At 44.6% G+C, this 13,446-nt stretch overlaps 1 protein-coding gene across 2 annotated transcripts in view; it reads right to left on the bottom strand.

The window, feature by feature from the left end:
* MTUS2 (microtubule associated scaffold protein 2) overlaps positions 1–12,484 on the bottom strand; it is a 396,161-nt gene extending 383,677 nt beyond the window's left edge. For both annotated transcript variants that reach the window (XM_072976062.1, XM_072976063.1), the window contains exons 1-2: positions 12,400–12,484; positions 11,500–11,572 (exon numbers count right to left, since the gene is read on the bottom strand). The gene's annotated coding sequence lies outside the window, so the exon portion shown is untranslated. The remainder of the gene's footprint in view (positions 1–11,499; positions 11,573–12,399) is intronic.
* Positions 12,485–13,446: the final 962 nt, after the last annotated feature.

The raw sequence follows: 13,446 nt of genomic DNA, 5'->3' as shown, positions 1-13,446 counted from the left end.
CACAAAGAATGAAAGTTCTCTGTAGCAAAATTAAACTTCACATTCACAAGTCCCTTCTCCCTTCTGCTGTTTGACGCTTTAATGTTAAGCATACCCTCTGGGCAACTTATGTTTTTAACACTGTTCTTGCAAACAGAATTGATCAAATACCCACTGCTGTTGGGAATTCTACACAATATTGCCAAAGTTCCAGGTTGAATCTGGGGAGAGGGTCCCTGGTGAGAGTGGCAGGAGGGCTTGGCTCCAGCCAATGAGCAAGGAGCATGTCGTCTCTCCCTGAGCCTGCAGCCAAGACCAAGGCACAGCCAGAGACCTGCGCACCTCCTGTGCTGTACCTGGACCCCGAGAAAACAAGCACTGGCTGTCTGGCACCTGCATCCAAAAACCAGGATGGGGTCCTGTACAGAGAGGGACCCACCCCATCCTAACGTTAGGATGGCAGTTACATTTCTGCCTGCTTCTGGGTCTGGAGTTTGCAGACAAGCTATACACCTTCCTTCACATCCCTCCTTTGTCTGGGTAGGGACTGTCAGAACCTTCACTCAGACTGTAAGCCAGCAGGCAGGGGGCTGTGTGCAGACTCTGGCCAGAACCCTCTGCCTAGTGGGCGTTCGTCCAATGGGCTCTTGCTGGACCCACAAGGGATGCTCTTTTGTTCTTATCATCAGTTTCAACCACCATGAAAAGACGAATTTCTCTGCAGCTAACTTTACTAAACACCTGTGGTCTCTAGAGAGTGGGTCCTCCTGGTTTTCTCCTTATGTCTACCTGCCCCCCTCCCTGGGACTCACGCTCCACACGCCACGCCCTGAAGGCTGCTCCCGAAGCCCTGGCGATAAACCAGGCCCGTAAGTTGTCTCTGAACTTGGAGGAGCCAAGGGAGGCAGAACTCAGATGGGTAAAGATTTCTGATGCAGAAAAACGTAGGGAGGGTTTCACAAAGGGCACAGAACCTGAGCTGGACCTTGTGAAAGAGAGCGCAAAGGCAGAGGGGAGGGAGCACCCAGACAGGAGGCGGGAGCCAGCAGGCAGAAGAGGGCAGCGCGGCTGGAGCAACGCGCTCACAGGGGAACGCAGCGAGAGGGCAACCGGGCAGAGCGCTTCCCGGCAAACCCGCCCGGCAGCGTCCTCGAGGCCGAGCGAGGGCCGCCGGGAGCCGCTCCGCGCCCTCCGCCCTCCGCCCGCGCGGGCCACCAGCCGGCGCCGCTGCTCCTCTCCCCTCCCAGGGCTCCGATGGCGCCCGCTTGTTTCCTGCCCTGGGTGTGTGTGGCCTTCGCTCTCTGCGGCAGCTGTTTGCCCGCGGCACAGTCCTCTGTGGCTCTGGACCGAGCGCGCTTCTCTGAACTTCTGCCGTGTTTTCGCCTGTTCAGCTTTCCAAACAAGCTGCTACCAGAGTCGAAAGCTTCTCCCCTTGGAGAGCCAGGTGTCTTATTTTTACTGACCTAACACTCTCTTTGGATCTTTGAAATGACTTTCATAGACTCTGGAAGCACAATTTCCATTTAGCTGGACGTGACTGTGCCAGACGAGCTCATATAGAAAACAAACAAAATGCTGCCGTCTCCGGGAGCCTCTGCCTCTGAGCTTCCACCAGACAGACGCACAGTGACCGCGTGTCACAGGGCCTGTGCCAGACACGAGACACATTCACAATGTTCTCCAAACACGCTCAGCAATAATCAAATGATTCATCTGATGGATTAATTAATTTTAAAAAGCTTATTACAAAAAAAAAAGACATGCAGCAAAAGTCAAAATAAAAGAGGCCAACAGTGAAAAGTCACTACCTCTCTCCCACCTCCCACGTAGCCCTCCAACCCCCTGGTGCTCAAAACGATCTTTTTAAAATAATTACGGGCACATCTGACTTGGTCTCTTGTAAACCTGTCTAGTGAACACGAGAAATACAGGCTATCTATCCAGACCAGAGCTTCTCAAACTTGGCACAAATGACAGTTGGGGGTCAGAAAACTCTTTGTGGAGGACTGGCCCGGGCATCACAGAATGAGGGGCAGCATCCCTGGCCATTATCCACCCACTAGATGCCAACATCACGTCCCCAGGTGTGACAACAAAGCCGTATCCAGACGCATCAGACATTCCCCGGGAGAGATGGCAAAATCACCACCGCTGAGGTCTGGCCCGTTCAGGCCAAAAACATTCCTTCATCCACAGCAGAGGGACTGATGCGAAGGAAGGGCTGGAACGCTGCAAAGCGGCAGCAACAGGAACACTTACGGGAAGACTCTTCTGGCTCATCTGATGTTCTTTTAAACTCAACAATCACAGCCCCATAATTGAAAAAATTTCTGGAATATTCGTCTCGGGGGGAGGGTATAGCTCAGAGGTAGAGTGCGAGCCTAGCATGCACAGGGGTCCTGGGTTCAATTCCTAGCACCTCCATTAAAAATTTATAAATTTTAAAAACCCTAATGACCTACCCCCCAAAATAAATAAATAAAAATGTGAAATTGTAGAAAAAAAAAAACTCAAAACAAAGAAAAAAATTTTAAAAGACTTTATCTCCAAAATATTAGTCTCTTTTCCTGCCACCCTAGGTGCGATTAACCAAGTATGATTTAACGTCTTTTGACTATGAGAGTTCTTGTAGTACTTAAAATTAGTTTTCAGTACAGCAGCTGTTGTCACACGGTCCTGCAGATAAAAAGCACCAGGATCAAACCAATACTGACTGACCCCCAGACGTTACTAACTGCAAGTGGCTTAGAAAGGATGGAGAACGCAGGATCAGTGCTTCCCCTGTGATGTTCCTTTAAACCACTCTTCTGCTATTGTTTACATATTGGGCTATCTCATTAGACTGTAAATTCTTGGAAGGCAGAAACCAAATTTTGTTCCTTTTTAAGTTCTTAAAACCTAGCATAGTAAATATTACAAGTCAAGTATCCAATAAATAAACTAAAGTACCTAAACTAAAAAAGGAGCAAGCACCTGGAAGTGCGAAAGAAACGTGGAACCAGGGCGTGTGCGAGGAGCCCTGTGTTTCTGCTGAGGAATCCGGGTGTTCGCCTGTAAGTGAACACGCAGGGAGGTCAGAGAACACGAGGGCTCGGCCTGGCAAAGACCGAAGCCAGGTAAATGCCAGCCCCTGGCACGTGGGCAGGCCCAGTTTTGCAGACGCTGGACGCCCAGACGCCGGAGCCACACGAGGCCCAGCTGGCATTAGAGAGCATGACTCCAAGAGGGCATCAACCTTCAGGGCTGCTGCTGGGTTCCTCGGACGGTGCCCCTGGGGGAGAGGGCTCTGGCAGGTGTTGAAAATGCCAAGGATGAAAGGGAAGACGGAGGGACTCAGATGGAGGAATCAGGCCTCGTGTGGAAGGAAAGGAAGCCTGCCCTGCAACCCCCCCGCAGTTTCTCCTCAAGTCCTCGTCATCTGCCTGAGCAGCCATGAGACAGGAGACGTGGTGTAAATAATAAACGGGGAGAGTGACAAGATGGAAAGAAGTCTTGAAAGTCTCCAAAATCACTCTCTGTGCTCTCGAACCTGATCTACCCCTGGTCCCCCACGGGGCGCCCCTCCTGACTCCGTCTTGGCCGGGCAACCTCTTCCTTTGGACCACTCACCAGCCACTGTCCCTCCTTCCTCTCGGAGCTCCTATGCCCCCTCGTCTCTTCCCTCTGAGAGGTGAGACCAGAAGTTCCATCCTCAACCCCACCTGCTCCCTTGCACTCAAATCCGACAAGGAGAACCAAAATCCGACAAGCGCCACCAGAAAATTCAAGCGATACTGACTTTATCAGCAGAAACCCCAAACCATGCATGCCTGTTTCAAATATATTCCTACTTTACTGAGAAAGTCACCTTAGGTGACCGTCGGCCAGGTTTCTCTTGGCATCCTCAATACAGGGCAGGGCCAAGGTTCAACCAGGACCTACAAGGGACATGAACACATCCACACGGTTCCCATCTCAACCAATCAGAACAACCAACAGCGGATCCAACCCTCTGTGCTTTGCTGGGACAAGGTCTCCGTTCACCAAGTATTTCCCGAGCCAGCCCTTTTGTCAAATAAATGCTGGGAGTGAATGAGACATGGTTCCTGCCACTGAAAATGCACCGTGTCCAGTGAGGAAACAACACATGCTCGTGAGTAACTGTAGCGGGAAGTGGAAGGGGGCGTCGCCCACGAGGCACGGGTGACGTGCCACAGAGCCAGGAGCTTTGCGGACTAACGGTATTGCTACATCTGCCTTTCAGGAAGACAATGAGTCCTAATACCCTTCTCCTGTTAAAACCCATTGGTCTTGTTAAGTGTGCATCCTCCTTATAAAGGAAAGACTGCTTTGTTTTCTGAAGGCGTAACAAGAACGGCTGTTGCATGAAGCAGAAGAAAACATGAATTCTTCCAACAGTTTATTAAAAAATCCCCCGTTAAGTGGCATATTGTTTGCACGTTTATAATAGTCTGTGGAGATCAACCTGCCCAGATAATTTAATTTCTTCAGAAGAGAGAGAAAAAAAGGAAAGGACACACAAAGCTTTTCACTTGATAGGCTCAGAGGGTATCTGTACGTGCTGGGTGATATTAAAATGCTCGAGTGAACTGAGAAGCATCTTAGAATTTACAATTAGCCAAGTGTCTCCAATCTAATTCTTTCATGCATTTTGGTTATCACGCAGTGTTACTGTTCCTTTAAATTAAACTTAGAAGACAAAGCTGTCCCGGATTGGCAGACCTCAAAAACTTAGTTGACATTTTCCCATGATCCTCTCTCACGTGGTTCCCACAAGGGCTTAAAAATGTCGTTTCATTAACAAACTAGTTCAGGTCTGTGTGGTTACGTAAACACATAACCCCGGTCCTCAGTGCACATCGTAACTCCAGCATCCCCTCCCGTTCAGGACTCTCCTTCATGCAGGCAGAACTCCTTTCATCACACTTCACTTTACTGTGCTTTGCAGATAATCACGTTTTTTACAAACTGAGGTATGTGGCAACCATGCCTAAAGCAAGTCTATCGGCACCATTTTTCCAACAGCATTTGCTCACTTCATGTCTCTGTGTCCCATTTTGGTAATTTGTGCAATAGTTCAAACTTCTTCATCGTTATTACATTTTTTATGGTGATCTGTTATCGGTGACCTCTGATGTTACTATTGCAAAAAGATTACCACTCCATGAAGACTCAGATGGCTTGGATTCTTTAGCAATAAAGTATTGGGGGGGCCAGTAATTAGGTTTGTTTGTTTGTTTGTTTGTTTATTAATGGAAGTACTGGGGATTGAATCCAGGATCTAGTGTGTGCTAAGCATGTGCTCTGCACTGAGCTATACCCTCCCCCGCTAGCAATGAAGTATTAATTCAGGTATGTACACTGCTTTTTTTACAAGACATAATGCTATCGTACACTTAGGCTACTTTATAGTATAAAGATAACTTCATACACACTGGGAAGCCAAAAACTTCCTGTGACTCGTTTTATTGTGACATTCACTTTATCGCGGTGGTCTGGAACCCATCCAGCAGTATCTCCGAAGTACACCTGTATGCCCTATTCTGAGAAAGGAGGTTTTTTTTTTTTTCCTCAAAAAACTACATATATCTTTTTTTTTTAAATGAGTTGAGCAAGTCTAGAAATGTCAACTTCTTAAAGGAGACTTTTAAACAAGGCCTGATTTGTGCGGGCGCTGGAGCATCGCTGGTTCTCTCCCTTGTAACCTCACCAGTCCTTACAGAACCACAGGACAGACGCCATCCCATCTTAAGGGAAGGCCACTGTGACACAAGTCAGGTCACACACTCCAAAATGGGAGAGGCGGGAGCCAGAGTGTCACCAAATTCCACATCATCCTCTTCCTGGCTCGCTGAGGACCTGTTCCATCCTGAGTGACAAAGATAAGTCGTCTATATAAAAAAGCACAGAGAGGAATCCAAAGTCAGTGCTTCCACGGAGTAAGTCATACGCCATGAATAAAGGGTGTTTTTCTCTTGCCAGTTTCTCAAATGAGGAAAAGTCTTGCCTTGGTCTCTCGCTACGTCTCGGCTGTGAAAAGGGCTGTGTGAGTCTTCCTGTTTTCCTCCAACTGAGATGAAAGGAAAAGGACTCCCCCTTCCAGAGCCACAAGCTTCCAAGTTGCCTCATTCATTCTATAGACATTTGCTGGGTGCCCGGCGTGTGTCAGGTGTCCAGTGGTCCAGGAGCCAGGAAAACAGCAGTGAATGAACAGAATGCCAGCCCTTGTGAAGCTCACATTCTGGTGATGAGATGGACCTACAGGAGCAAGATCAGAACATGCACAGAGCCCTGCTTCCTGCCCCTATATGCCAAGGCTGCTCCCCAGTCGGCACAGGGGACAACCACTTCTGAAAAGGTCATTCTGCCTACCCTGGCATCTAAGGGGAATGTCCCCATCTTAGCAGCTGGACGTTACAACACACACAGCATTTCTAAAAATTCAGATGCTAAGTACAATGAATAACAGCTACAAAAATATGAGGACAAATTGAATATAAAATCCTTTTCAGGCAAAAGTCGATCTTAAAAAGCCATTTAATTCATCCTCCTATTGTTAGATGGAACCAAACTAAGCCTTCAAAAGAAGAACTAGAAATGAATCTCCAAACGACCTCTCTATACAACATCCCAAGCTTCTGCCCCAGGAAGTCACTACCAATTGGCTGATGTCAGAGCAGGCTCTCGGTGTTTCTAAAAGGGAGGACGATGTGGGGTGGGGAGGCAGAAAACCACATTGCATTAAAAATGTGCAAGTTAAAGCAGTAAGTCGTAACACACCGGAATAACACATCCATTTTTAATTCTTCTGTAATTTCTGTGATAGTTCTTAATACGATGAACTTACCTGACATAATTTGAGTAGCGCAGGAACTCTGCCAGGACTCCCGTGGTAATTCATCATCATGAACTGGACGTGTGCTCAAATACTACACAGTTCCCTGCTATCCGCCCCAATAGCAGGAGTGAAGCCATTTCATTTGCCTCCTGGCGAGCTTACCCATTAATTACCAAAGATGACACAGTGCCAGTGGGATCCAGGCCCCTGTGTGTGTGCCCTGATGACCTAGTTTAATAAAATCTGGCCTCGCATCCAACAGCACCCAGGTTTAATTTGGAGCTAGAAAGGCAGGAGGACAGAATGTATCTAACAGTCTGAGAGAGCAGCACATGGGAAATTGAGCGGTCTTGTGCGCCATTTAAAAACAGACAACGGAAAAGTCTAAGTGACTTTTTATCATCTTAATGGGATCATCCATGTGACTTTTACTGACTCTGCCTCCCGTCACCCCCAACAACCAATTTTCTGGAATCCCGAGCTCTGGATCTGTGGATTTAAATATTAAAATGCAGTTGGTCTCTTCTCCTGTGTTTTGTGCCCAACGAGAAGATGGATTAGGAAAAAGATTAACCTCAGGATCTCTGAAATAATGGACTCTGAGATCCTGGTGCTTCTAATCTATTCCCATTTTAACGCAGAAAATAAAACACACACACTGCTGAGTTTCTTCACGTACACAAAATCTGAGCACATTTCAGTCCTATTTGACATTCAAATATTTCAGAATCACAGGACCTTCTTCAGTGGAAAGAAAAAAAAGCCTAGTCTTTAAAAATCTCTAAGGTCTCTAGGAAACAAATCGCAACTGACAATTCCCTCATATCTCATTATAGGGCGTGAGTTTATATCTGGGCTCCTCTGGCCTTCTTAGCTGGTGCCCTCTAATGACAGAATTTTTTTGAAGCGGTTCTGCCCGTAAAGCTATCAAGCTTCATATTATGGGGGATGAGAGAGGCTTGTCTGAAGCATGTAGAGTTGTAGAAATGAACGTGACTTTCAGGCGAGGATCCAGTCCAGTGTCGGGGAGGCAGCACGGCCGAGTGGGTAAGGGCATGGCTGGCTACAAGCCCGGCTTCACCACACATGAGCTGGAAAATGAGGGTGATGGTGGTACCTGCACCTCGTGGGGTATTTAAGGAGCAAATGAGATGGTGAGTGTTACCAGCTCAGCACAGCACCGAAGCAGGGAGCACTGCCTACGTGGCAGATAGAATCAGCATTTCAACCTGGAAAGTCATCCCATTCCATGAAGCAGTGCATCCCGTACACGGCACCGTGTTCCTAACCCAACATCCTCCACCATGTGACAATCCACTGCCCCTCCTTTTCAGAAAGCTACTCTGTATGTCTCTCTCTCCTGCTGTGGAGGTATGTACATCTTTGCATAATGAGCATAAAGGATCATTTATAATTCAGCAATCCCACTCGTGGGCATGTATCCAGAGGGAACTCTAATTCAAAAAGATACATGCACCTTAATGCTCACAGCAGCACTATTTACAACAGCCAAGACATGGAAGCTACCTAAATGTTCACGGACAGATGACTGGATAAAGAGGTTGTGATTTAAAAAAAAAAAAAAAGAAGTGATATATTTAAACAATAGAATACTACTCTGCAATAAAAAAGAATAAAATAATGCCATTTGCAGCAACATGGACGGAACTGGAGGTCATCCTTCTAAGTGAAGGAGGTTAGAAAGAGAAAGAAAAATACTGTATGATATCACTCATGTGGAATCTAAAAAAAAAAAAAGAGGACACTAATGAACTCATCTACAAAATAGAAACAGACTCTCAGACATAGCAACAATCTTATGGTTACAGGGGGAAGAGGGTGGAAGGGATAAATTTGGGTGTTTGAGATTTGCAAATGTTAACCGCTATAAATAAAAGTAGATAAAAAAACAAGTTTCTTCTGTATAGCACAGGAAACTATATTCAGTATCTTGTAACAATCTTTAGAGAAAAAGAATATGAAAACAAATATATGTGTATATATATATATATATATATATGTATGACTGGGACATTATGCTGGACACCAGAAATTGATACACTGTAACTGACTATATGTCAATAAAAAAAGTAATCAAAACAATTCTTTGGATCATACGGTGATAAAATATTTCAACCCCAAATTTATGAAAATAAATGACAATGAGAATGCTGGATTATTCTTAAATATCACTGTTTCATAATTTACCATTTATGAAGCTAGTGTTTTCACAAATATTTTCTAGTAGCAAAAACCATTTTCCCTGTGAACAGTAAGGAAAAATGGAACATGGAATTATTAGCTCAATATCACAGGCACCAAATATTGGACCCCAAACAACTCCATATTCTCACTCTTCCCTTGGTATTTCAAAGGCAAAGAAAAAATCAGACATAATAGCCACCAACGAAGTGGAACAGACAGCTCAGCGATTATCTGGGGGGGCTGGTTCATATAAACCTCCCTAATCCTCTTTCCCCTTTTCCTCCTGCCCCTAAACTCATTTTTTTAAAAATCCACATCATTTTTTCCTTCAAAACATAGATCATGTATGCATGGTTGGGGGGGCGGGGGGGAGAGGATTCAGATGTAAAGAACACCAGGGCCTTTTCCTGTAAATCACATAAATGGTTCTCTTCATTGATCACGTGTTCCTCGACTTTTGTATTCAGAGAATCAACACCCCTGATCACACATGCGGGCACGCACGCATGCGCGGCAGAAATGTGGGTCATGGCAGGGGTATGTGAAATAAACACCAACAGTCACCGGAATTATAACCACTCTCTGAGGTCTCTTTGTTGTTACTCTTCCTCGGGGAGGAAGAGATAGATAAACGGTACAGTAACAAAACTGGTTTCTCATTCTGCAAAGAGAAGCCCCTTGGATTTCCCCCTCATCAATTCTGTCGTCAGCATCTAAGAAAGTAAAGCTGTATCCAGCCCATATATTTTGTGTCTGCAGCTTGGCCTCTTTTCGTCTTCCATTCCCTTCCTTCATATGACTCATCAATGTCCCAGTGGCTGCTGCCACCCCGCCACCATGGCACCCCAGCTGCCACCCCCATGTGGACCACCCCTAGACACCGTGACCTCCACCCATGCCCCCAGCGACCAGGACCCCAACACCACCACCACCTCTCCGCACTACACTATTATTTCCCGTATCTGTTCTTTTTTCATCTCAATAATACATTGATCAGCCACATTCCCCACCCGCAGTCCTACCCCGGGACCCAACACACAGCTGCATCTCTCCTATCCAAAATTTATCAATCAGTACTTACCCATTAACAACAACATAACTAAAAAGAAAAAAGAAAAAAAGAACAACAGCATAACAGCTTTTTGTCTCAGCAGAAGATTAATTACAAAAAGTCATAAGTAGGGAAGAGACAGCCATTATGGACACACTCAACATTTTGAAAGTAACTCTGCTTTACTGGGGGAAAAACTCAAGTTTAAATAGTCCCTAAGAACAAGAACATCACAGAGCTGGTGAGCTGCAGAATAAAGCCACTTTAGAAGTGCTGGGAATCTGAAAGCACACATTCTCTCTATCACTAAATCACAGGAATTCTGTCATCAATTCGGTTTAAAGCATAGTTGAGGTTTCCCCTCCCTAGTTTTACTACTGGAGAGCTCAGGCTACCCCTCTGGGCCTCCAAACCTACAGAAGCTACTGCCGCTCTAGTAAGTTTCTTTCATGCAACCCAAAAGTCAGATCAGGGCCATACCTGAAACTATTGTTTCTATCCTGTGTCCCCAAGGACCAGAACTCAATAAAAAGCCTCCCTTCCTTACAAACTGTCCTGAAAGCAAAGCCAGCCTGGTAGTTGTTCAGGTTGTCCACTGTGCAAGGCGACCACATTCAAGGAGGCACTGACCATATCAGCTCTACTATTTTAAAAACTGTCTATATTTTTATTACAATTTTGATGACTTAAAGATGGGTAATTCATTTATATTACAAGTTTCCAGCACATGGCAATAAAGTGTCTTGTTCTAAAAATCAGGATAGTCCAACAATCCTCCATCAGATGGAAGTAAAAAGTCTGTGGGAGGGATCCCTTTGTCTAATTTGCATAGAAATGCCAGACAGGTCGGCAGCCACTCTCAGAAAAGCCTCTCTCAAATACTTTAAATTTTCTGTGGTCTTGGCTGCTCAATGAAGCTTCTATTCATCGTTTAATAAACTCTGCACCCCATTAACTTTTTCCCTCCCAATCTAGTCTTTTTCTCCCAATAAGCACATCCTCTAATCAAAGCAAGCCCCTAAATACGACTGCATCCTCCTGTCCTATTTCTGTCACCTGCTGTTACTAAACACATGTTAACAACCACATGATAACCTTTTGTCGCAGGCAAAGATTAATCACCACTGAGAAAGAGATGCCCATATTGTGCACTCCACCAATTTAAAACCACGAACAAAACACGTTGCTTGGACTTGAATTTTGGTTGATGTTGGAACATGTATCTCACATCTTGAATAAAGCAAAATTAAATTAAGCTTTCAGATGAGAATCAATTTTAATTTGCTTCCATCATTAATGATATTTACCAAAAATTACCACCAACTCTTTCCTTCGAATATTGGGAAATATTACACAACGTTTAAAAGGCAATTATGGGCCCCAGTCAAATGAACAGTAAATCGAATAGAAATCCACATAAACTCACCTTGACCCCAAGAAAACAAGTTTTACTGCCATTGGTGATAACTTGCCCTAGTTGACAATCCAGGTGTGGAAACCTTAAAAAGGAAAAATACAGAAAAATTTAGACGAAAGGAGTAAGGTTCAGGAAAGCACAAACAGGAATTTCATTATAATACCACTTGTCACTGAAAAACAGAGCTTGCACAGGAGTTCTCCGATCTCTGCATAACTGTGCCACAAATAAACGCTTCATAATGGGAGCTGTTTCACAAGTTCCCCATTTTTCCATCGGCTGTGTCTAGGATTTTAGAGCTACTTAATCTTATATTCAGATTAATCCTCAGTGGATTACATGACTTCAATTTTCTTTCTATCTTAATCCCTCAAGCAGTTAATGATCTGAAAACCGATTCTTAAATACATCACATAAATGAAGTATCTTAAGGACTTAAGACTTGTCTTTTATCAGGGGAAAAATATCTCTGATACGTGAATAATCATGTCCATTTTGTAGATCTTAATTTTCTTAAATTGCACCAAATTTACACTCCGTTGTGCTTCTTTTTATAATTCAGAAATAAAAAGCCAGAGGAACTATAAATCCTACAATATTAACAATATTAATATTAGTTAAATCCTTAATAAAACTGTATTTCAAAATAAAACAGTAAAAATTACTTTCCTCTCTAAATTGTCCAGCAAGATTAGTTGCTATGTGGTAGAAAACACATATTCTTCTACCAAATTCTACTGCAACAGGTAGCCTAGAACGCCTGCTATTAGCAGGCTGAGTCATATAAAAGTACTGATATCCAACCACTTTCTATCTGTAAAAATGACAATTTCATCACTTTTCCTAAAAAGAAAATAGACATATTTGGGAAACCCAGTGATTATGAAACAATTAAATCTTCAAAACTACCTATCACTCTGCACACGTCATTTTTCTGAGCAGCATCCGTGGTTTGAGTATTAACCGTTTCCATTCCAACCCACCACATCTTCATGGTACCTGAAAGACACAAGTGAATTGTTTCCAGTATTTGGAAGGGCCAGAGAGTATCTTTTCAGTCCTCTCTTCCCACTCCACCCCTATTTACTGCCCACTTCCTCTCTGCTTCCTCCTTGCAGCAGTAAGAGTCTTCTCCGAGAGCGTAAATGGGGCAGAGAGGATAGCTGAGGACTGGGAGGCAAAAAGGTGAGAGGAAGAACGCAGCTCTCTAAGAAGGGCAGGTAGAAGGGAAAGCATGTCAAAGTGAGTGAGAAGCAAGAGGCAGGGGGCAGAGGGATGAAGGGATGAGACGTGAGGGGAAGAAGGCTGCCTTTCCTTACGCGGCAGGCATCACTTCAGACTGAGGACACCCCACACGCCCAAGTCCAGATGGGATGAAGGGAACGTTTACTTCTGTCCAATCATATACTTAGTAACCCAACTGTCTCGCCCATCCTTCCGTTGCTATGAACACCACCAGCAGCACAACAAACACCCTCAACCCCACCCCCACCACCATCCGAGTAGTGTGGAGCACGCACAATGCTCCTGGAACTACAACCAACCAACATAAAAGAGACCACGTGAGTACCCTAGGCATAAAAATTTACTCATTCACAAAACACGTTCTCCTCTGAGATGGAGGAGGAAGGGCTTCGATAACCTTGCCTCCTACCGGGAGACCCATTAAATGAGCAGCCTACCACAAATCATTTTGCTTTGGTGTTTGTATGAACACGCGGCCAGCTGCAAAATAAACTGTTTGATCTCTTTTTATACCATTCATCTCATTTCTCTTTCCGTATTTTTAAAATTAATTATCTGACAGTAAGATATAGGGTCAAAATCAGCATTCTGACTGTGCAAGAGTGGTGGTGAAATCTATTATTTTGTTCGTATCCAATCAGAATTTTAAACATCAGACCAGGAGAGAAAATGCTGGGAGAGAAAACCCAACATTCAGAGGCACTCTCCATT

Source organism: Vicugna pacos, chromosome 14 (assembly GCF_048564905.1).
Source record: "Vicugna pacos chromosome 14, VicPac4, whole genome shotgun sequence".
In the NCBI taxonomy this organism is placed as follows: domain Eukaryota; kingdom Metazoa; phylum Chordata; class Mammalia; order Artiodactyla; family Camelidae; genus Vicugna; species Vicugna pacos.
This window is presented reverse-complemented; position numbering and strand designations above follow the sequence as displayed.